The sequence below is a fragment of the Trachinotus anak genome, unplaced genomic scaffold (assembly GCF_046630095.1).
Source record: "Trachinotus anak isolate AG129_WGS33_773 ecotype Australia unplaced genomic scaffold, CSIRO_AGI_Tana_v1 ptg000013l, whole genome shotgun sequence".
NCBI lineage: Eukaryota > Metazoa > Chordata > Actinopteri > Carangiformes > Carangidae > Trachinotus > Trachinotus anak.
In genome coordinates this window covers 955,957-978,928 of record NW_027273864.1, presented here as the reverse complement: position 1 = coordinate 978,928, position 22,972 = coordinate 955,957, and the positions used below count along the sequence as shown (strand labels likewise).

The 22,972-nt window shown below is 42.3% G+C and overlaps 1 protein-coding gene and 1 long non-coding RNA gene across 5 annotated transcripts in view; one reads left to right on the top strand and one right to left on the bottom strand.

Annotated features, from left to right (window-relative positions):
• The window catches only part of LOC139630087 (uncharacterized), a 51,126-nt gene extending 28,891 nt beyond the window's left edge, over positions 1–22,235 (bottom strand). Inside the window, exons 1-3 of one of the 2 annotated variants that reach the window (XR_011693110.1) lie at positions 21,408–22,235; positions 14,524–14,640; positions 872–10,037 (exon numbers count right to left, since the gene is read on the bottom strand). This is a non-coding gene — a long non-coding RNA (uncharacterized lncRNA). Of the gene's footprint in view, positions 1–871; positions 14,641–21,407 lie in introns of those variants that run through there. The other variant, XR_011693109.1, reaches the window with a different exon arrangement.
• LOC139630080 (receptor-type tyrosine-protein phosphatase gamma-like) overlaps positions 1–22,972 on the top strand; it is a 454,916-nt gene that overhangs the window by 172,464 nt on the left and 259,480 nt on the right. The window lies entirely within an intron of this gene.

Sequence of the window (22,972 nt, the reverse complement as noted above, 5' to 3'; positions counted from 1 at the left end):
TTCAACGTATAAATGTATTTTAGTATTTCTCCTATAAATTTGGATGTATAAATGTGGGCTGTTGCATCAGTCCTCATCTGCCAGTTGTGGGTTTCCTCCTTTGAAACCTCTTTGAAAGCTTATGTAAGTCTCAGAGTCATAGATGATCTTTGCTGAAGCAGCTTGAAGCAGGGCTAGCATTTTCAACTCAGTGCTGTAGGTGGGGGGCCATTAGTGGTGGCAAGGAGAGGAATGTCAGCAGCAAAAGGAGAGGAAGAGACATTTCCTGATTTCAGGGTATGCTTGGTGAGTCAAGGGAGGTAAAGCAAGCGAGAGAGCAGGGCAGGAGGAGGGAGGGGTGGAGCTGGAGCTGCAGCAGGGTGACAGCGTGTTTGCATGAGGCGTGATTAATGGCCATTCTGATTGGCTGTGACAGGGCCAGGTGACACTGGTAGGGTATGGTAGGGTGGTGGGGGTTAGGACGCGCTCTCTGAGGACACCTTTTAAACAGCTGGCCAACGGCATCCTGGGAGTTACTTGTATGTGTGTGTCAGTGTGAGTGAGTAATTGTGCTGACTAGCATCCAGTGCTGTTATGTCTTTTTTTTTCCTGTCTTGTAACATTATTTTCTCTTTCCTGCCATCACTGGCCTCCTTTCCTGTCCCAGCCACTGGCACATACTCACTATCTCTACTGCAAGAGGCTCTCTGGTGATGCAATTCCTGAATTCCTTGAAGTGTCAAGATAGAAGACACCCAATAACTGATGACTGAAACAGTGTTGATATTTGCTCATATCCTGTCCTTATTTTTTCTGTCACAACATATAGAACTATTTTGTAAACAGGTCCTGTCCTTTGGAGAAATCAGTACCCAAAAGGGAGAATTATCATTTTACATTTTTTGGCGTAACTCCTTTTTTTCATATAGTCAATTGAAATTTTGATTTTAAAGGTAATTGTATAAAGCCATTTGTGACACATCACAACAATGACTATAGACTTCGAACAACCCATTAGCTTTCTCACTTATGTCTACTTCTTACCTACAAGTGTGGACACACCTTTTGTTTCGTCTTAGCTGCTGATTGAGTTGTTGATGGAGTTATTTGTAAGTTTTGCTATTGCTACATAGCCAGCGTTAGCATTAGCAACTGTTCACTTACCAGTCTTGGCAAAACTTTCAGTCATTGTTGCTTTTACAAGACAAAAGGTTATAATACATTCTCTGAGCAGCTACCGCTTCAGGGCAGACAGGACGCTACTATGACGGAAAGTGACAAGACGGTCTGACTGGGTCAGAGCTAGCTGGTTAGCATGCTAATTTGAGTTGAATAAAAGAAATGATGGAAGTAGAAGCTAAAAAAGATGGTTGCTTTCCACCTCTGGAGACAGCTCTTGGTAAGTTAAGGATCAAAGTCTGATGGTGAACGAGTAACTTTTCTTCTAGACTGGTAAGTACAAAGTCGTTAATGCTAATGCTAATTTTAGCTAGACTCACAATTCCAGCTAAACTCACAGTGACTCCTCTATAGGGATATTGTGCAGGATTTGTCAGCTGCCATTTGCAAACACACCATTCAAAGTTGGTCCTCCTCCCTGGCATGGAGCGAGAGAAATAAAATGGTTTCTTTTTTTTTTTTCACAGTGGTTACGTTGTAAAGCACAAACAAAAACACCCACACCTCCGCACAGCCGTGCAGGAAGGTGCCACGCTGCCGGATTTTGTGTGAATGCAGCTCAGTTGAACACATAGACCTGCAGCTCATTATACATCCATGTCCCGCCCCCACTCCCTGCGTGCTGTTATTGGCTGGGGTTTACGTACCCACTGCCCAAACGTTGCAGCCCAGAATCCTCCTGAACACAGCAAAATAAGTACAGGCAGAGGGCAGGGTTTGTGTAGATAAATACACTGCCACAAACTTCTAATGGGTCATAAATGATGATGATGAAGAGGTTACTTTTGTTTGAGTTTATACATTGTTGTTAGGGGAAATCCTGCATACTGTACCTTTAAGCAAACATATTTCTGTGCTAAACTGAGAAGCTAATTAGCTTCTCAGCTGTACCACATTGAAACTGTTTACTTTCACATGTCTGCAGTACTGTCACCCATACTGTTGGATATCATTGCTAACAAGGTGTTATCCGTGGCGTGGGATGTAGAAGAAGTTTATGTGTCTTGGTGCCCCAACCAGCACAGCTGTCACTCAGACACCAGGCCTTCCCACTCAAAGGCTACAGGTGCATTTTTGAATTTCTTCAAAGATCTCTTGTTCTTCTAATATGAAAGATAATAATTTACTGATTTTACTAACTTACTGTTTTCCCTCATCTTATTTTCTATTGTTCTTTGTTGATTTTTCATCGTCACTGTTCACCTGTTTCCCTCCCCAGACTCTCCTTTGAGTCCATCTTTCTCTCTCGGTCCACTTTGCTTCCTCCCCCTCTTTCATTTCCTCTCTTTTTCCCAGTACATTTTCTCAGCTCGTGTACTTTGCTACATGTAGATATTTCTCTCACCGAGGCCTCCCATGCATGGCTTCCCTCCATTCAAATGCAAATGATGCAGGCCAATTATGGCTCAGCATGCGGTTATGTCTGTGTTTGCAAGAACACATTCAAAGGCACATTGTGTCGGGGGAGATTTGAGTTAGCCAGCGTAGTATTCCCTGTGGAACTGCCAGCGGCAGATAAATTAGGACCTCAGGCTGACAAAAGCAAAATAAATCATAATATTGGAGCACTGCTGACCCATATTTGTTAATGTGGGTGCTCATTGCCACCTCTATTACTGCCATTGTGAGTGGTTGAGTATCAGGAACTGGGACTGCTTCATGGCTGATCGCACCAACAGAAGGCATTCCCACTTTCATTCACACGGATGACAGTGGAATCAGTGTTGTGGCTTTGTTAGGGCTTCACATGTATCAGCAATTACACCAGCTTGGTGTATTCGGTCAGCCCTTATTTAGAATACAGTAAATGTCTGGAAATAGAACTTTCTCTAACACTAACTCAAGACACCGTGGGTCTTACATGGATGCATTTATGGTGGAGGAGGAAATAACATGAAAATTTAAATAATCTCATCATCACTCTTTGACCTTTGAGACTCTTTCCCTCCCACCCAAGTGCTCTAACAGTCTCAATGTGAAATTACACAAAAGCTCATTTAGAGGGTCAGTACTTTGTAAAAAAAATGACAAATGTGAACTTTTTCTCCACTACTACTACTCCTCTATCCACCGTGTGATGGAGGAACGACCTTCTCCTTTCAGTCACTCTCATCTCAGTCATTTTTGTTTGAAAAATAAAAAATGAGTCATTTCACTCTTCAAGACTCAGCAGTTACCACCATCAACTCACTGTGAGGATTGCATGTTCTCTTCCTGTCTGCAGTGGGTTTCCTCCAGGTACTGCTTTTTCTTCCCACAGTCCTGTGAGTTGTGAGTTAGGAGAATTTGTGACTCCAAATTGCCTTAGGTGTGAATGCGAATGGGTGTCTCTCTAAATATATGTCAGCCCTGTGATAGCCTGCCAGGTGTGTTCTGACTCTTGCCTAGTGTTAGCAGGGAGATACTCCAGCCAACCATGACCCTGGACGGGAGAGAGGGTATAGATAATGGATAGATGGCAGAGTTGTATTCTACTTTTTATTGTACAGAGAGATGACTGTGAGTAACCATAACTAGTTGTTAAACCATTATAAAAACATAATTCAATCCAATTCTGAGAGAACAAAATCATGTAGATTGGTCTTATCCTGTAAGCCAAGTGAAAAGTGCTGCATCACCTTCAGCCCTTTATGTTCCAGGAAGATGATTTATGGGTAGTTAAGGCTTCCCCCACTTCCCTGCTACATGATGGATGGCTGGGATGTCACACCATGTCTGGGCCTTTTCCCTCTCACTGCTGAGGGCCATGTCACCACCTGCTATTTTTCACCATTCACTTGCTCTAACCCAGCAGAGGAACCCGTGTCACCATATGTCAGGCACCTGAGGGACTGGCCTAAAACCATTAACCCTCCTACTCGCTCCATGTTAGCTTAGCCTGACCGATCAAGTGTTACATAAGCTGAGTTAATAGCCAATGAATCCTAATCACTTGAGGGTAGTTCCCGCAGGTGCCTCCAGTACCTTTGAGCTCAGGTGCTCAAAATGCATTTTTCCATTATACATTCATTCGTGTCAACTATACTTACGGCTGGAGTTTTGGTAAAATCCTGCAAATACATATAATATTCTACAGCCACTGCAAGCTGATAAATTACAGATTTAGCCTCCTCATCATTTTGCCCATAATTGCATCCTGCAGTCAGCCTTTCTTTTTAGGCTCATCCCCAACACAACCAATTCCAACGCAACAATGGGCCAAAATCTCTTTATCAGCGCACCGTCACTGAACACACCGAGGCTGCAGACACCTCCCAGAATAGCTTTCAATGTGGATATGTATTTACAATGAACACAGGGATCCTGTATGTGGTTGATTTCTTTGCCATCCTACATTCCTCAAGTTCACAGCTCACTGATTTTAACTTTGCCCTCTGCAACACTTGCCTGCCTGTGGCTGCCTACAATCCTTTCTTTCAAGAGTGAGTTTCCACTCCTCATAGAAAATTCTGTGTTTTCTAGACTGTCCTGTTACAAAACAACTCCATAGGTCGTCTGCTCAACCAGTTCGTTACGTTTTATTGTGAGGAAACCCCTAGTGGCAGGAGTGATTATGACAGAGCCAAAGGAGGAAGTTATTGGATGTGGCGACAAACTTTGTGTTATGAGGAAGGTTGAGGTAGATGGGTGGGTCGGGGAAGCACAGGACTTTCACACAGATGACTGCAGTTTTGTTTCCGGTGCAAAACCTGTAGTCATAGTTGTTTCTTTTGACCTCACCGTTCCGCAGCCTAATCGTGTGTTTATTATTGTAACCATGTAGAGGCACAATTTGATGAGACGCTATTTCAGGAGAGAGGGACAAATGGTTGAATGGCTTGTTGGGGGCCGTACGCTGCAGCCAGAGACAGTTCTAAAAAAACACTAGAACAAAACAAATAAAGGTTTGGATGATAGATCAACAATAGCTAGATAATAAATTTAACACCAAAATCAGGAGCTCTGCTACTTACTGAATTTATTCCCGTCTAGTGTTGTGGATGATTTATAGTCCTGGTTAAAGTCTTATTTAGGATGTGCTTTATATGCATCTTGCATCTCTGTACCCCAGTATTGAGAGTGCTACTATGGAAACAGCCAACAAAAAAAGAGGGAGGAACATAAAGGTCTATACATGACTCAGTGTCTGTGTAATATCAGCCGGTTCCAGCTGATTTATCCTAACCTTTTTTTTTTTTTTAATAAACAGTGTTGGATGTCAGGAGGAGGACATGACATCCACCCAAATGTTTACACAACACTTGCATTTATGAGCAGTTTACAATGACATTAATACACCTAGGGCAACAGATATTACTTTTACTATTTAAATGCTTGTCCTTAAACAACCCAAAACAAAAATCTTTCAGAATAATTTGGGAGTGGTTTCTGGTGGTGTCGCGACCAAAAATAATATGTACATTTTTTAATGGGTCTGTGTCCAAGGACATCACCAGTGTAGGTCCCAAGGTAAAGAAAAGTTTAATTAAATCAGGACTTTTACTCTGTGCCTCTAGCTTCTGCTGTGACAGAAATAGCAGAACCTGACTGAAAATCCCCAAAACCACCATCATGCATTTCTGAGATATACCTAACCATTTTAATTCATTTACCCCTGGAGAGTCCACTCAGATCCATTTTAGCAGCATCACCTCGACCTTGATGCTACATAGTTGTTGAGGCAGAGGTTGCAAGTCAGTGTCATTTCCCTTCATTACCCAGCTGTCGATTAAAGTGTCAAACAATTTGTAAAAATCATGCTCCTGTAACATCTGGGCTGCTGCCTGTTTCACCGCTGTCAATAGAGTTTGTCTTGGTCCTCCTCAGTCTTTGAGGCTGAATGCATAAAACATGAGATACTCCTAAATACACTAATAGTTGTGTCAGTCCTAACTTTCTCAGAGCTCCTGTGCCTGTGAATACTAAGCAGACTCCTAAAGGCCAACACGTCACATAGCACCTCTGCATCTCACCTGCATGATTAGATGTCAATAGCACCCATGAAATGTGCTCACAGAAGCTCTGAGGAGCGAATGTGATAAAATCACCGCTTTCCAGGGAAAAAGAACAGCAGTGTATCCTGAAATGTCAACAGGTGTTGCAAATCTTAATGGCACAGCTGGAGGCTTACGTTACAGGAAAAACACTAAGCTGCCATACACTGTCATACACCGCCGGTGGATGTTGCATATGGGTCACTTCATTCACTGTAAGATGAAATCAGCACGCAGTTCACTTGAGAACTAGACAAATGTCTCTGAAAGATGTAAAGGTAAAACATGTAGCTTTTAAAAAAAAGGTCGTGCTCTGTGAATACATGTATTGATTATAGAATTTCATTAGACAAGGTTAGGTTTGACATTGTCTTCAATGGAAGTGACAATACACTTGGTTCTGTCGCTCAGTGACCAGGCTCTCAAGCTTGAATAGCAGAATACATGTTCAACATTACATTGATTTTAATTACATTTTGTTAGTATGTGCATTTATGAAGTGCAGTGTCATCCACAGATCTTTCCTGACTTGTATCTCAGCATAAAAAAAAATGGCCGTAGTGGAGAAATGTGGGACTAAACTCAGTTTCACTGCAGAGACTGATCTTTGTAAAAGGACGTTAGGCTTTAAAAACAGGTCAAGATCGCAAGATGAAGGATACGCTCTCATTTCGCCAGAGCAACTGTTTGTTTGCACTGAAACCGACTTCTTCATCTGATATATTTTACCAGGCAACCTGAGCTGAAATCAGTGATGCTGATGCAGCAGTGTTACACAGTTTGGATGACACGTTTGCTGTACAGGGCCTGTGCTCATCTTTGTGTAGCTGTGTACATTACTTATATATAGTAAAGTATGTTGCACCCACCTACTTCGTGAACAGGTCTGTGTAAGAGGAAACTCTTATTTTTTGCCCCGTATGCAGGCATGGGACAACATGAAAATTTCATGTGATGATTACTCCGACCAAAATAATTGTGATTCATTATTGCGTACAATACATTGTTTCGATAATCATGAAAATATGCTTCAAACCCTTAATTACTGGTGCTGTGTGTTGTTAATTGTATGTTTTGTTTTGCTTTTCACTGAGCCCATTCTAACAATTTCCATCACTCAGAACGTTGAAAATTATGTGGCAGCATGAACAGACTGCATTGGATAATGTTTGCACAAGTCTTAAATATCTGCGGTGAGAGTCCGGCAGTGAGTCTGGAGAGCAGTTGAACGCAGCTCCGCTCTGGTATGAGACAGCGGACAGGTCGAACAAGAGGTACAAGAGGAAACAGCTAAACAGCTAGCGTCACCTAGATAACATTAGATTAATTCACTGGTGATGTTCACAACACACAGCATCATAATGAAGCCAATATTTGGATAACCGTCAGTCTTAGTATAACTTAACAATATCTACTTATGCTGCTACTGCTGTATGTTCTTGTAAATATGTAATTTTGTATACTATTATATAATTTGTATATTATTGTATTCTTATTATTTATCTTTTCTTAAATATCTGTTATTGCAGTTTCTTTCTTAAATTTCCCCAGTGTCTGACTAATAAAGTCTATCTCATCTTATCTTATCTACAAGCATTCACGTATGTTACGTTAAGAAACTGTAACCAACAGTAATATTACTTACTTTGACCTGTAGTTCTGCGTGCAGAGCTGGATGTGTGTCTCGGAGATGAGCATTCAGGTTGGAGGTAGGTTCTGCAGATGGGTATTTAATTTCCCTGTAGGTCTTTGTTGTGGAATCCATGTATTTCCATACATCCAACTGAACTTGTTTGTGGGGGGGGACAACGGAACAGCCGAACCTTCAGCCATGGTGACAGGTGCATTTAGAAATTACTTGAACAAGGCAGACTCTCCCTTGTGGTAATTCAAAATAAATCAACATATGTTGAGGTAGACAGCATTTTCAAGTTGCTCATGTGAGTATATTAACGATTATCCCCATTCATGATTATCGCAATGATGGAAATTCAATCAACTTATTTTGAGTTTTTTTTATGGTGACGTGCGTTAAAATCGCCCCGTCCCTACCGGGATGAGAACTCTGGGTCTGAAGGTCTTGATTCTGTATTTCCTCATCTCCTCTTTTATCAGAGTGGGACAGAGGCCGGTTGCATGTGGAGGCCTGACATCCCATACTTTATGCTCCACTATTGAGATAATGAAATGTTTAGGTGTTAGCCAGCAGCTGTGCAGTGGCTTGTGGATGTCCCAGGCTGGTGTGTTGTGGAGGCCTTTATTCAGGATTCATTTCATCTCTTACTGCTGGACATGTTTTCTTCTCCTGTCCTGTTTCCTTTCCTTTACCTTTATAAGTATGTTTCACTGCGTGACGGGGGTCATCGAGGAAACAACTGTTTACTCCCTTTTCCTTTCACCCCATTAAGGCACCATTGTGATCCCCATCAATACCAGGCGGAGAGCGATGTCATGGGCATTACAGTAAACTGCTGGCTGTTGCAATATTCATGGGCTGCAATGTGCAGTTTAACAGGAAAGCTATCACTTTAAATAGTGACCAGAGACCTAGGGGAGTCAAGCTTGACTGGATTTCCATTTCTCCATTTCAGAAGTCCACTATTTCCTTTTTACCTCCCCACCCCTCTCTTCCTTTGTTCATTCTGAACACCTCTGGCATGTCACTGCTGCTCTCCCTCCTCTGCCTGCCTGCTCACCGGTCAGGAGCAGCAATGAGCTGATATTAGCTCACTTTCACACTCTGAAGTTTTTTTGCCTGTTGTGGTGGAAGTCATTGGCTTTATCTGTAGCTTGTGTGATTAGACGATTAAATCTGTTCAGACTGGCCTAGAATCTGACAGGTCTCACCTCTCTGTCTGACTCTTTTTCTTCTTGTACTGGCCACAGATCTGATAGTAGTTAGATCAGTGGGTGGATGTGCTCGTTGGAGTGAAATGGCCCTTTGTAGCAAGACTTCACACCTATGCAGAGCTTCGTCACTATCCTGTAGACATACTGCTCAAATACAAACCATAAGCTAAGATGTTCCACTGGCACTGAATTTCACTCGCTGTCCCTTAACTTTCTTTTCTCCAATTTCACTTTCACAATAAAGGCAAAAACTCAGAAAAATAACTAAAGAAAAATGCGACACAGAAGAAAAACATCACACGTGTTTTCATTTTACATCACATACAGCAATGCAGGTCAAAGAGGCTGAGCTTTGTAAGGGGAGAGGTGCACACAACATATGTTTTATTCTTTTTTATTTCCAGTGGGAGTCAGTGGCAGCAAATGCCTTGACTAGCAGGTGGCAGTGCATCGGCAGTGAAAACACATGAATATGAAAAGCAATACTGGAGACCATGTTGCACTGGGATCACACTAACAGCTACCGTGGCGTGGTAGCTATGAAGCATCTCAGTTACTGTAGACTTCCACGGCTGGCCAGCTGCCTGTGCAGACCCTCAGCACATGCATTTGCTTGTGGCTGGTTACACTTGCTCTGATGCTGCTTGGTGCCTCCTCTCAAAAAACGACGCAGAATTATCAGTGGTGCTTGCACAGGGGATTCCTTCTCATGCAAAAATAGAAGTCAGGAATGTCACACCCGTGCAGTGAGAGTAGAGGCTTCTTCTCATTCGGCCAGCCTGAATGGACGATCTGCCACAGTTGTGCTGGTTCAGAACAGTCTTCATATTCAGCGTTGAACTATGCCAGTGGCAGTGCAGTCAGGAGAGGAGAGATCTCGGGTATCTCTGTGATTAAATCCTGCTCCGTATCCACCAGGCCACCAGGATCAGGTGACCGTGGAATAGACTCCACAGTCAGAACGTTCTGGCTACATGCGATACTGCATGTTTTACTGAAAACACCATCTTGCAATTCTCATGTCAGCTTTATTCATGCTTTTAGTGCAGATCAAACCTGAAAGAAACCAGATTGGAGGTGAGGGTTAGAGCTTCTTTGACTTAAGAGTTTAATCACAAGAAATATCTGCTGATGTAAACCACGCCTCACAACATAGATCTCAGAAAACTGAGGATAATGAATAGTTGATTAGCAAAAAACTGAAAGGGATGACAGGGTCATCTCAGAGAGCTGAGATCTTTATCAGGCCATAGTCTGAACAGACGATTTAGTTCTGTGGCTAAAACACAATGATCAGTAACATAACAAAGAAGCTCAGAGTAACAGCTGGAGGCTTAAAGGAATCATTGGAGCTGGTTCACATCTCTGTTCATGAGTTGACCAAACAGAAATCATTGATCATGGAGGCCATGACAGGACGTTACAAAGTTTGTCAAAGAGCAGCTTGACGCTCCACAACATTACTGGGAAAATGGACTGATGAGACGATGGTTGAATTGTATTGGAACAACTTGCAGCTTGATGTATTGTGTAAAACACATCATCCCAAAACTGAAGCAGGGTGGAGGGAGCGTCATGAGCATCATGATCTGCTGAAGCTCAGGAGAAGCTGCTAATGCTGCAGGACAATGACGCTAAACATCAGAGTAAATCCAGCTCCTGGTGGATGATTATCTGGCAACAGAGATGCTGTGGAACAATCTAAAGAGAGCCTTTTTCCTGCAGCGCAGTGAATGTGTTCAATAAAGACATCAAGATTATAACAGTCTGTGTGACATTAGCTTATGCACATTGTGTATGTCTACATTTGTGACTCAAATGAAGATCAGATAATATTTTATGACCAATCGATGCAGAAACCAGGTCATTCCAGGGTTCCCTGACTTTTTCTTGCTATTGAACCCTGCAGTCTGAAGGCTGACACCTTTGCCTCAGTGGGAAGTGACTAATTGTGGTTTCACTTGAGTATAAGTCAATGTAGAAAAAGTGAAGTAAGCAGCTTAGAAATTGCTCTCATTGGTCTCCCTGAGAGGCTAATTAGTCTGGCTGACCTAAAAATGCAATGAAAAGGCCTTATTGTTACATGCTGTAAACTACAGATATATTACTGTGTCAACACAGGAAGTTTGTCTTTGTCTGCTGCACAATAACAATAATTGCTTCTTGGATAGGATAAACAATTCTTGCCAACTTGAAATTAAAGCGCACTTGAAAAAGTTCTTTATAACTTGTGTTAAGATTCATGGCTCTAAAGCGGAAAGGTAACGATTGGAGAGAGACTGGGAAACAGAAAGAAAATGCTAAATATGTTGCTGGAATAACTTGACATCTCTTTCCGTAAGTACACACAGCACGTAACCTTGTCGCCTTGAGGACACAAGGAGGTGAAACCGGGTCCTTAAACAGAAGATGATGGATTTCCTTGGTAAGCTTTGCCTCTAGCCACTCATTCCATGCATGGAGGAAAGGGATCCTGACAGAGTTTTTAACCTTGAAAATGGGATTCCTGAAATACTCACATCCAGTCACTGGCAGTGAACTTTCCCACTCAGAGGCAGCAACCTTCTGCTTATTACTGTAGACAAAAGAGGAAGATGTGCTTGCTGCTCCGCCCCTAAAGCAGGAAAAAGGTCATGTATGTCTCAACAGACGCTGAATGAGAACAATCTACAATTTGCTCCTCTATGTGAGGCAGCCCTGTTTGTTTTTCCTCCCCCATCCTCTGGGCTTCATGTGCAGCAGGACAAGTCACATTGGCCCTCCACACCTTCCCTCTCTAGTGTGCATTAATGTATCTTTTATAAACCCTTCAGTCTGTTTGTATATGTGCTTATGTGCTTGAATAAACCGAAGGAGGAAGAAACATGTGCGAAGTGGCCGAGGCCTGCAGAATGTGCTGCTTAAAGGCTGAGTGTGTGAAAGTTTAATTGACCAAGTGCCGGCGGTCGGGTTTGGTCGTAAATGCCACATCCTCTAACTTTGTTTACGACTTGTGTGTATTTTAATCTGATCAGTGTAGTTACTCCCATTATCATTATTACCAGAGAGAGGTTTTGTTGTTTGTTTTGTGTTAATTATTGTTGTGAACTGCTGCAACCACGCCATACTTAAAGTGTGTCGTGGTTATGCATTCCACATCTGGGCTGTAATCCAAACTGCACTATGTGGAGTTTACGCAGCATTAAAAATACACTAGCACCTCGCTAATCTGAAGCTTGCAGGCATGCCGGTTGCTTGGAATAGTGGAATTCTGGGATTATTGTAATGCCAGTCAAATAGTTGGCCCGAGTTTAAGGTGGAGACAAACTTGAGGCTGCACTTGCTGCATGTCTTAAAGTGCTTAAAACCTTTCACAGGTGGCAGCCAATTTCTTCCCAGATCAGCATGCTACTGAAACCCTGCGAGAACAGGTATAATATTTTCACTCTGCTCTGCTGGATTTCACACCACTGGGACCAAGTCTAGAGAAAATGTGATTTTAGTTTTGTTGCCTTACGTGACTGCTGAACTTTGAAGGTCTAAACTGGTCTTTAGTACACTAAAACAGTTTCTTTAATATCTAAACATATCGTTTAATGGGCAATACTGGTCTTCATTGATTTTAAACTGGCCTTGTTATGGTCTCAACTGGTCTTTAATGATTTATACTGATCTTTTCATGGTTTAACTGGTCTCTTGATAGTTTAAACTCATTTTTAGTTTGAACTATACTTTAAAGATATCTTTAGAGATTTTTTTGGGCATTTTTGCCTTTATTTGAAAGGACAGTCGAGAGTGACAGGAAAGGGGCAGAGAGAGGGGGAATGACACACAGGAAAGAGTCAGGCCTGTCAGGAGTCAAACTGGCACTCGCCTGCTAAGAGCATCAGCTCATGTGGTACACGCCCTAACCACTCCACCATCGGGCCGCCCCTAAACTATACTTTAGATGCCCTAAGAAGGTATGTAGTCATCAGAAACTGGTATTTTGATGGTCTAAACTATTCTTTCATTATCTTAAACTTCTTTTCACTTCATTTCAATGGCCACATACCAGAATGGTGGAACTTGTTTTGGGCACAGCCTTTGAGAAATATAGTTATGATGGTCCAAGCAGGTATTTTTCTGCCCTGACATTTTTATAGTCTAAATCAGTCTTTAATGGTAATATTTCGCTGTTTTACAGTTTAAGCAACAGGATCTTAAATTATATATTATATATTGTTATTAACATTGTAGGATCTAATATAGTCATATTGTTTGTTGTATATCTGTTCCCTCATTAGCCTCCTTCCAAGGTTTTTGGCGAGTTTTGTCTTTGCTTCGTCAGAGACCCTACGCTGGGGTATATACTGTTACTGCTGTTGGTTATGGTTAGGGAAAGATTGTAGTTTCTGTTAAATGGGAATAAGCATGTTGTGTCTTAAGTGTTTTATTTGAAGTATTGATATCTCTGAGAGGCTGTGAGCCTCTCTTCTGATTGGTTGACAGTTTTCTGAGTGATGTAATTAAAAAAGATTTGCAGATTTGTGACTTGCCAAATGCAGAATTCCTCATTATGTTAACAAAAAACATAAAACGTCTCCTACAAAACCTGATTTCTGTTGTAGTTTAGTTGTGTAGATAAACAGAATTTCTAGGAGACAGTCAAAATAAATACAATTTGACTTGACTTGACAGCTTCTCTTCCTTCTACCACAGTGACTACACCATCACCATAGCGACCATTCTCACAGATCCAACACAACATGGATGGAGATGGAAACACTCGTGCACTCACATTCACCCGACTGACACCTCAACACTTCAATCACATGTCATACAACTGCAGCGGGAGCAGAGAGTCACTGCAGTAGCATCTCTCACTTCCTCTGCTCCATGTGTGTAGAACCGCGCAAATTACAGAGGGTGCAGTGATCATCCTATGTGTGACATGTGTGCTTTGTGTGTCTGTCTATGTCTATACATATTGTATTTATCTTTATCAAACAAAAACGAAGAGCTATCAGTATATGAGTCTCAGACACGATCTGCATATGAAACAACTATAAATTCAGGGTTAGGACCATTAAACATCCCTCAGTCCCGTCTCTTCAGCAGTCTCTCTCTTTTAGACTGTCATCCTTCCTCTGAACGCTGAACGTATTGATGAACGTATTGTTTTTGCGTTTGTATCACCAGAAACTTTTCTTTGATGCCTCCTAGATTTTCCCATCATACTCCCAGTTGACGTAGCCTCCTCCATCTCCGTCACTATGGCCCCCTCCGCCTTTTCAGCTGTGGCCAACCAGTCATCGCAGATTGACATAAAACGCATCGGTGCACCAGTATGGGAATGTCGCCACAGACACCAGATTTACACCTCCAGTATAGAGAGAAAGACGGAGAGCTTTACCTGGAGCTGACAGAATTCAGTGTAACAGATGTTCATTTATATGTAAAAGTCCTTCACTCCAGCTTTAAGTTGACAAACCCAGGACCAGGAATGAATAAATGTAGCCAGTCAGAGTCCTCACAGACATAGAAACACATAGGTGTGTGCATGTGTTCTACAGATCCTTACCACCATCTCCCCATTGACTCTATTCCTGTTAGCAGGTCTGCACAGTGATAGAGTGAGGGATCCCATTACACCAGGAGCACTACATCCATTTCTAATGCCCTCCTCATGTTGGACATGCTGTGGACACACACGCACACACACGCACACACACACACACACACACACACACACACACCCTGGTGTTGATAACCTGCTGTGAATTCAGAAAATAATATTGAAAATCACAATCTTGAAAATAATACAGCAACTAGATATTGGAAAAAAACAACATCTTTGATATTCTATCACATCCCTGTGAGGTGTTTGTGTGTTTACTATGACAGCTAACGCTGCATGCTAAGCTGCCTGTAATGCACTGAATTATTCACTGCAAGACACTGCTGCCTAATGTGGTCCTGCTGTCTTGAAGGTTTCACCAGATAAAAAACAGTTCAGCTCTCGAATAAATGAAACCCAATCACATACAGCACCGAGCACATGAGAGAGCAGTTACCAGAGCTTTCCAGCCAACCAGGCCTCTAACATGTCTGGACCCCTTGGAGGGATTTCGATATGTTCACAATAATAAATAAATGGTGAAATGCTTTTGTATGGATATGAATTTCAACTTGATAGATGATGATCTGGCTGAGATAAAGGAGGCTGGAAAAAGAAGATTTTTGCTGAATGGATAAGAAGTGAGTGAGTGAGAGAAAAACTGAGGGAACATGTGCAGTAAATTGATTTGATAGAACTGCAGTGTGTGTGAGGAGTGTCTGGGCAGCAGAACCATACTGTGATGATATTATCACATCCCATCTTTGTTCTCCACATTTCTGTTGTGTAAATATATTCAGGCTACAAACGTGTACTGTCACTCTGATAGACACATCTCATGTGGATTCAGCCCACACACAGCCCCCCACGTAAAAAAAAAAAAAAATGGACTAAATTAAAAGACATTACAGTTGTTTTGCTGCAAAGATGCAAAGTCATGTTAATTTCTTCAGCTGTTTTTAAATGTGATCTGAGGGCTACGTCTAAAGCCGGACTCAGACAACACTTTTGGGCCAGTTTAACCCGATTGCACCCCTCCCAACAAGGTTTCTGACTGTAGCACCGGAGGCCAAGGTGATGTCATCCAGAGTCAGTATATTATCACATAGTGTATCTCTGAGGTGTTTTGGGCCAATTACAATAACTTCAGTTTTGTCTGAATTTAAGAGTAAGAAATTACTGGTCATCCAGATTTTTATGTCCGTTGCTTTTGAATTGTGGTTCAAGAGAATCATTTAAAAAACAAACTAATGAAACTGGCCTGGACAAAAATGATGGTACCCCTAGGAAAGATTGAAAATAATTTGACCATAGGGACATGTTAAACTAAGTTGTGTCCTGTAATTAGCATCACAAGTGTCTTCAACCTTGTCAGTCTGCCTATTTAAAGGGTGAAAAGTAGTCATTGTGCTGTTTGGTATCATGGTGTGTACCACACTGAACATGGACCACAGAAAGCCAAGGAGAGAGTTGTCACGGGCGATTAGAAAGAAAATTATAGACAAGCATGTTAAAGGTAAAGGCTGTAAGACCATCTCCAAGCAGCTTGATGTCCCTGTGACTACAGTTGCACATATTATTCAGAAGTTTAAGGTCCACGGGACTGTAGCCAACCTCCCTGGATGTGGCCGCAAGAGAAAAATTGATGACAAATTGAGGAGACGGATAATGCGAATGGTAACCAAAGAGCCCAGAACAACTTCCAAAGAGATTAGAGGTGAATTCCAAGGTCAAGGTACATCAGTGTCAGATCGCACCATCCGTCACTGTTTGAGCCAAAGTGGACTTCACGGAAGACGACCGAGGACACCACTGTTGAAAGCAAATCATAAAAAAGCAAGACTGGAATTTGCCAAAATGCATATTGACAAGCGACAAAGCTTCTGGGAGAATGTCCTTTGGACAGATGAGCTTTTTGGCAAGTCACATCAGCTCTATGTTCACAGACGCAAAAATGAAGCATACAAAGAAAAGAACACTGTACCTACTGTAAAAAAATGGAGGAGGCTCGGTTATGCTCTGGGGCTGCTTTGCTGCTTCTGGCACAGGGTGTCTTGAATCTGTGCAGGGTACAATGGAATCTCAAGACTATCAAGGTATTCTGGAGCAAAATGTGCTGCCCAGTGTCAGAAAGCTTGGTCTCAGTCACAGGTCATGGGTCCTCCAGCAGGATAATGACCCAAAACACACAGCTAAAAACACCCAAGAATGGCTAAGAACAAAACATTGGACTATTCTGAAGTGGCCTTCTATGAGCCCTGATCTAAATCCTATTGAACATCTGTGGAAGGAGCTGAAACATGCAGTCTGGAGAAGGCACCCTTCAAACCTGAGTCAGCTGGAGCAGTTTGCTCATGAGGAGTGGGCCAAAATACCTGCCGACAGGTGCAGGAGTCTCATTGAGAGTTACAGGAATCGCTTGATTGCAGTGATTGCCTCAAAAGGTTGTGCAACAAAATATTAAGTTAAGGGTACCATCGTTTTTGTCCAGGCCAGTTTCATTAGTTTGTTTTTTAAAATGATTCTGTTGAACCACAATTCAAAAGCAATGTCTGATTTTCATTAGTTAATTTTCTGTAAATTTTTATGTATTATTCCTTTTGTCAATTTCAAGTTATTTCAGTGACCATTGTGGGTTTTCCTTTCTTTAACGGAAGGGTACCAACAATTTTGTCCACGTGTGTAGATGACACTGAGATCACATAGCTCTGTCTGTCTAATGTGTATGGCAATGAAGCTGTGAGTGCTATAGTATGGATAGCATGTTTAACAAAAAACACTTGTCCAACTTAGGAGGTTATGGTGTTCATTGCAAACAATGTAGTAATGTCCCACTGTTGTGAAATGCTTTAGTGGCTGTTATACTGTACTACTGTAATACTACATCATCATGCCATGTTTCCTCTCCACCTTATGTTGCCACAGCTGTAGCTTTCAAATACATAGAGTAGCCTGGTCAAGGTGCATCCATGGGTGTGGTAGTGGTGTGCGGAGTCACCAGGATGATTGAGACACACAGACATGTGCAGTGCAGCCATCCAATGAAAGAAGGTTATTTATATTCTTTTGTTGGAAAAGTCTTTTTGTCTCCTTATAGTGTCATGACGTCAGTGTCGTCTTGTCAACACGTGAGCTTTGTGTTGGAAAAAACGGTTGTTAATGAATGTATTTCGTCCCAATTTTTGTTGACAAAATTAACAATAATGCAAAGCATTAAACTTCCATCTGTGATGATCATGTCTAATAATTGTAATATTAGGTCATATGGTCCCATATGCAGGATGTTCATCATATGATAACGTATTGTTCTGTTAAGTATGAAGCAGGTTGTCCGTCTGGCCTTCCAGCTAATCTCCCCTCAGCAGGTTGTGCCGCTGCAGCCCCCCCACCCTACCATCCTGGCTAGATAGGTTGACTGGCTAGATGAGGATTGCCTTGATGTCCTTCCCAGCCCATAAAAAAAGTTGCTGTTTGTGTATTACAGATGATGGGTTGTCACAGCTGAGTGTAAGAGATAGTGCTGCTTGACAACATTGCTTCCAGAGCATAAATTGAGCTGGTATCGCTGTCCTGCAACACTCTGATGCTGTGTGATGTGCTTTTTCAGGGGCAACTGTGCAACTAACTTTGTAATCATGTAACGCAAGACAACAACTTCCTCTTATGATCTCGTTTTTCTCCAGATGAGAACAGTAAATGCAGTGGTGTAGAAATATTTGTCTTGTTACAGCGTGATGTCATGTGTACTGTCAGAGAGAATAGGTTATTTTTCAAGACTTGAATGGTATTCTGCTTTTATCACATTTTCATTCCCTGATACTGCAGCTGAATACCTTTCATGTCCTCTAAACATCAGCCTCTAACAGACATGTCAAGTTTCACACTGCCAGCCAAGTTTGCATACCTCATTTTTCACTCCTACACAATTCAACCCAAAGCCCATTCATTGTGGCGTCTATTTGATCAGAGCAGAGCTAGTCAGCAGAAACAATGGCTGTGGTGAGCACCTTTGAAGCCTATTGTAGCAGTGATGGTTGAAAAATGTCAGATCTCCCTGAAGTTGGACAATCAAAGGCACTGATGAGCAGTGGAGGCTGACAGGGAAGTGAATTCATGGGGACAGGGGGCTCAGGCCCACGGCAGATAGACAGGAGGCCTGAATTTCTGATCACACAACCCTGTCTCTTTAGGCAATCCTCACCATGAGTGAAGCACTTTGTCAACCGATTTCACATCACAGAAAGTGGCAAGGAAACAGAGGCAATGAAGAATTGATTTAAATGCTGTGAAATGCAAGGGAGGGGGGCGCACATGGGTGATCGTTGATTTATGAGATGTTGCTGTGAGGACAGGAGGTTGAATTAAAGGACTTAAGTTATTGCTGCAAATGTATGTGTGTGTGTGTTGGGGGTGGATGTTTGGTTCTCTAACTCCAGACTCTTGAAAGTGTATTGTGTAAGCAGTCAGAAGTGGAAGCCTCTAATCAGGCCTGGGCGCTGCTTATGTAACCAGGGGGCATAGTGTGTACAGTATGTGGGCCGAGTCATTAGAGAGCTCCATTGACAGAAGTTTTACTTTATGACAGGAGGACGAGAGTTTCATTCCCCTTTCATTCACTCAGCGTGCCAGTCGTCCCCCACACTGACCCCTCTCCACTTTGTGACACTTTCTCGTAAACCCCTCCAGCCTTTTTCATTTTCTTGTTAGATGAATGCTCTTCAGGAGTAGTTGTTCAGCACCATTGCTGTGTGCATCAAGTGCAGCCCTACCTCTGCTGTGGCTTCTCAGTTGACAAAATGTCCCACCTGTCACATCCAAGTCTGAAAGACTGTTGTCCTGGATTTAACAGGAATAGATGAGTCACTGCTTTTTGGTCACGCTTTAGATTTTGGGTGCCTTCAGGGCAGTATACACTGGCTGCTATTTGAATTTTGTAGCACACATCGAGCCACCATAGAAGAACCAGTAAAGATGCAGCAGCTGGGATCTGCTAGTCCAGACTGCAGATATGATAAAACTGCTGCTTGTCCAGAGCACTGATGTATTCTGTTGTGTGTTTCCTGATAATGACCAGGAAAGTTGTTTGATAAAAATGTTCCCTCGAAATGATTCTGAGCAATTCAAGTCAAAAAGAGAAGAAAAACTAAAAAAAAAAAAAAAAAAAATCATAAATCCCTGGGGGCTAGTCAGTTCCAAGACAGAGAATAAATGACAGTTTCATATCAACTAATTTCTAGGAAGTTAACAGGAAACTAAAGGAAGCCAGAGACTAAAGTATTATCTCCACAAATCATTGCCTGAATAAGCTTGACATGAAAAACATCCACTGCATTTGTAGGATCATACATCATTACACATCTAAATGGCCTGGTTTTATAGGAAATCTGGCTCTTGTCTCTTATATAGCAGGTTACCTCCACCTGTTTATACATGTGTTACTTAGAACATAACTCTGGGGCCTGTATTATTCAAATGTACTTGCTATTACCACAAACAGGACAGAAAGCTGAAGGATTATATTTCAAATGTCTAAGATATCATAGCAGACCTTTGACCTATCGTTCCTACTGTTATTATGGTTATTATAACCATTTCAGCTATGCTTCCCTTTAATTTTACCACCAAATAAAGTAGTGTAGCTTATCTCATGTCTGTTGTTCCATGTTTCTGAGACTTTGTTGAAACTTATGTTGCCAAGAAATTGTCCGCTTGTGCTAAGCTAAGCTAACCCACTGCTGGCAATAGCTTCATATTCATACTGATATTCATCATACAGACATTAGAGTGGTATCCATCTTCTCTAACTCTTGGTAAGAAAGTGAATAAGCATATATCCCAAAATGTTAAACTGAGGGCTGGAGGAAGGACCTGGTTCTGGTTCATATCTGACCTGGTTGAAATCCAGTTTTGATTGTTTTTTCCGAGACTGAAAAAAAACTGAGCTCCTAAAATGCAGTCAAGATGTACAAAGCAAATATTTTCTACCATCTTTCTTCTACCCTCCGCAGTAAGGCTCCACAGTACGGGATAAAAGAAGCACTGCCAGTATGTCAGAATATCAATATGTGAACCAGGGATTGAGGAACCTTATTATTTTGGCATACTGTAAATTACCATCCTGCTTTGGGTGATTTAAAAAAGCATCTTTCCCAGAGAATAGACAGCCTTTTTTAATGTGTCCTCTCAATGTAAAATCTATGGTATGAGTGAGACACTAATGCACATGTGCAGTGAGCTGCACAACCTCGAAGCAGAGTGAAGCAGACCAGGACGCAAGGACACTTTATGGCCATATTCCCCATATACTGGAATTATGGGATATATTCGAGTTCTCACAATAGATCTATGGTTGCCATGGAGTCAGGGAGTAAACTGTGAGGCCCAGTTGAGCCCCATTTCTTTCACATTTTGGTGAATTTGTATAATGAAAGCCAAGCTACATTAGCTAGCATGGATAGCATAGCACCTCATGTCTGCACTGTAATCTTGACTATACAGACGACAGTCACTGGATTTTATATTTGATGATTATAAAGTATGAGAAAGAGCAATAACATTCACAGCTAAAAAAAGAAGCTAAACAAATGCTCCTACAATAACATTAGATATTGCTATTTGGGCTGGACTGCATCGAGATATTGCAGTTTGGATTTTGCCCAAGCTTACTGGACAAATACAGTTTATCATCAGGTTCTTTTCTGACTCTTATTAAGATGACAAACAAGCATATTCTTGCACAAACTTTACCCCAGTTAAAGAGCAGTCCTTATACACCTCTTACCCCTAAACCTCTGTCACAACCTGAAACCAGCTGCAGAAGAGCACACAACCACAACATGTTGACTCACTTTCAGGTCCGAATCTGAGTGGATCTCAAAAGGATACGAGTAGAAGAACATTCTCTTTCTCTGTCTCCCCATGAGCTCTGTTGCTCCTGATTTCTTGGAACTTCTGGTAGCTTTTTGTCTTCCCAGAACCCTCTGGTGCATGAAAGAAAAATGAAATAAAAAACATCCCCCACCTCCTCCTCATACGCCTTCTCCTCCTGGCTTTCCTTGTTCTCCTTCTGGGAGCAAAAGAGAGAGAAAGAGAGAGTGAAAGATGTGTAAAGGGGGGGGGGGGGGTGATGGTGTATAGATTAGGGAGAGAGAGCGAGGGACATGAAGAGAGAAGCAGGGGGAGAAACGAGAGAGGGAGGATGGCAAAGAAGGCAGGAGAAATAGCCAGGGGCTCTAGCTCTCTTTCCCTCTGTATTTTCTCTCTTATTCTCTCCATCTCTCCCTCTCTCCTTCGCTCCCCACATGGCGGGCAGAAGCAGCGCTGGATGCTAATTACTTATTAGATTGCAGATATGCGTGGCAGGGTATCAGGGCTAATTAGGTTAGCGCACTGCTAAAATGAAATGTCTTAATGCTGAAGATGGTTACGGTATCTCCAGCCCAACAAGCCCCCCCCCCACCCACCCACCCCACCACCACCACCACCACCACCAGCAGCACCATCTCCCCAGCCCTCCTGTGAGTCCGGTCAGGCTTGATCCAAAATAAGCCAACCTGAGTGATGGGCAGTACTGAAGGGCAGAGCAGGGCTGGCTGGAAAATGCAGCTGATGTCCCAGACAGACAGGAGGAGGGATGAGGCAGCCTCAGACGGCCCTAATTATCCCACTGACCTTTCCAGCAGACTTAGAGCGGAAGGAGGAGAGGAGGGGGAAAGTGAGCAGTTCTCAGACAGCGTGCAGGGGCTCACTGCTGACATGTCAAAAACCAAACATCTTCCATGAGACCAATAAAATCGACACCATTAGCTGTTTGTTCCAACACCTCAGATGACCAGTGCTCACACTGACCTTTGTTTACATTTACCCGACAGGTAAAAGAAAAGCAGAAAGTTGAAGGGAGGAAACTGCTGTTCCTCCAGCTAACTAACCCTGGTCTCTTCGTGAACACCATTTTTCTATGAAGCCCACTTAGCAAAAGCAGCACGTGAGCAGAGCAGCAGCAGCAGCAGCAGCCTCTCTCTTCCATCTGTGTCTACACATGATGCATTCAGGCACAGTACTGAGTGTAGGTCAGCCATGGTTTTGCAGTGCTCAGAGTCCAGTGCATAATCACTGTAATTACAACGTGCAAACTGAAGAAACTGACTTCAAGTGTGAAAATGTGCTTCGGGTCATGTTTATGCACATGAATCGTGAGCTGGTTTGTATCCTGTGTAACAGATACTGATTAAAACAGAAACGTATCTGTTGTGAGACATATGACCAAAAAAAAAAAATGTTATACAGTCATTCAGTCAGTAACACAGTCAGTCTATATTAGATGGATGGCCATGAAATTTGGCCGAGACAGAATAAATGAGCTGTTCCAACCTTGATGATCATTTGACTCATCATCCAGCACCATCCTCAGTTC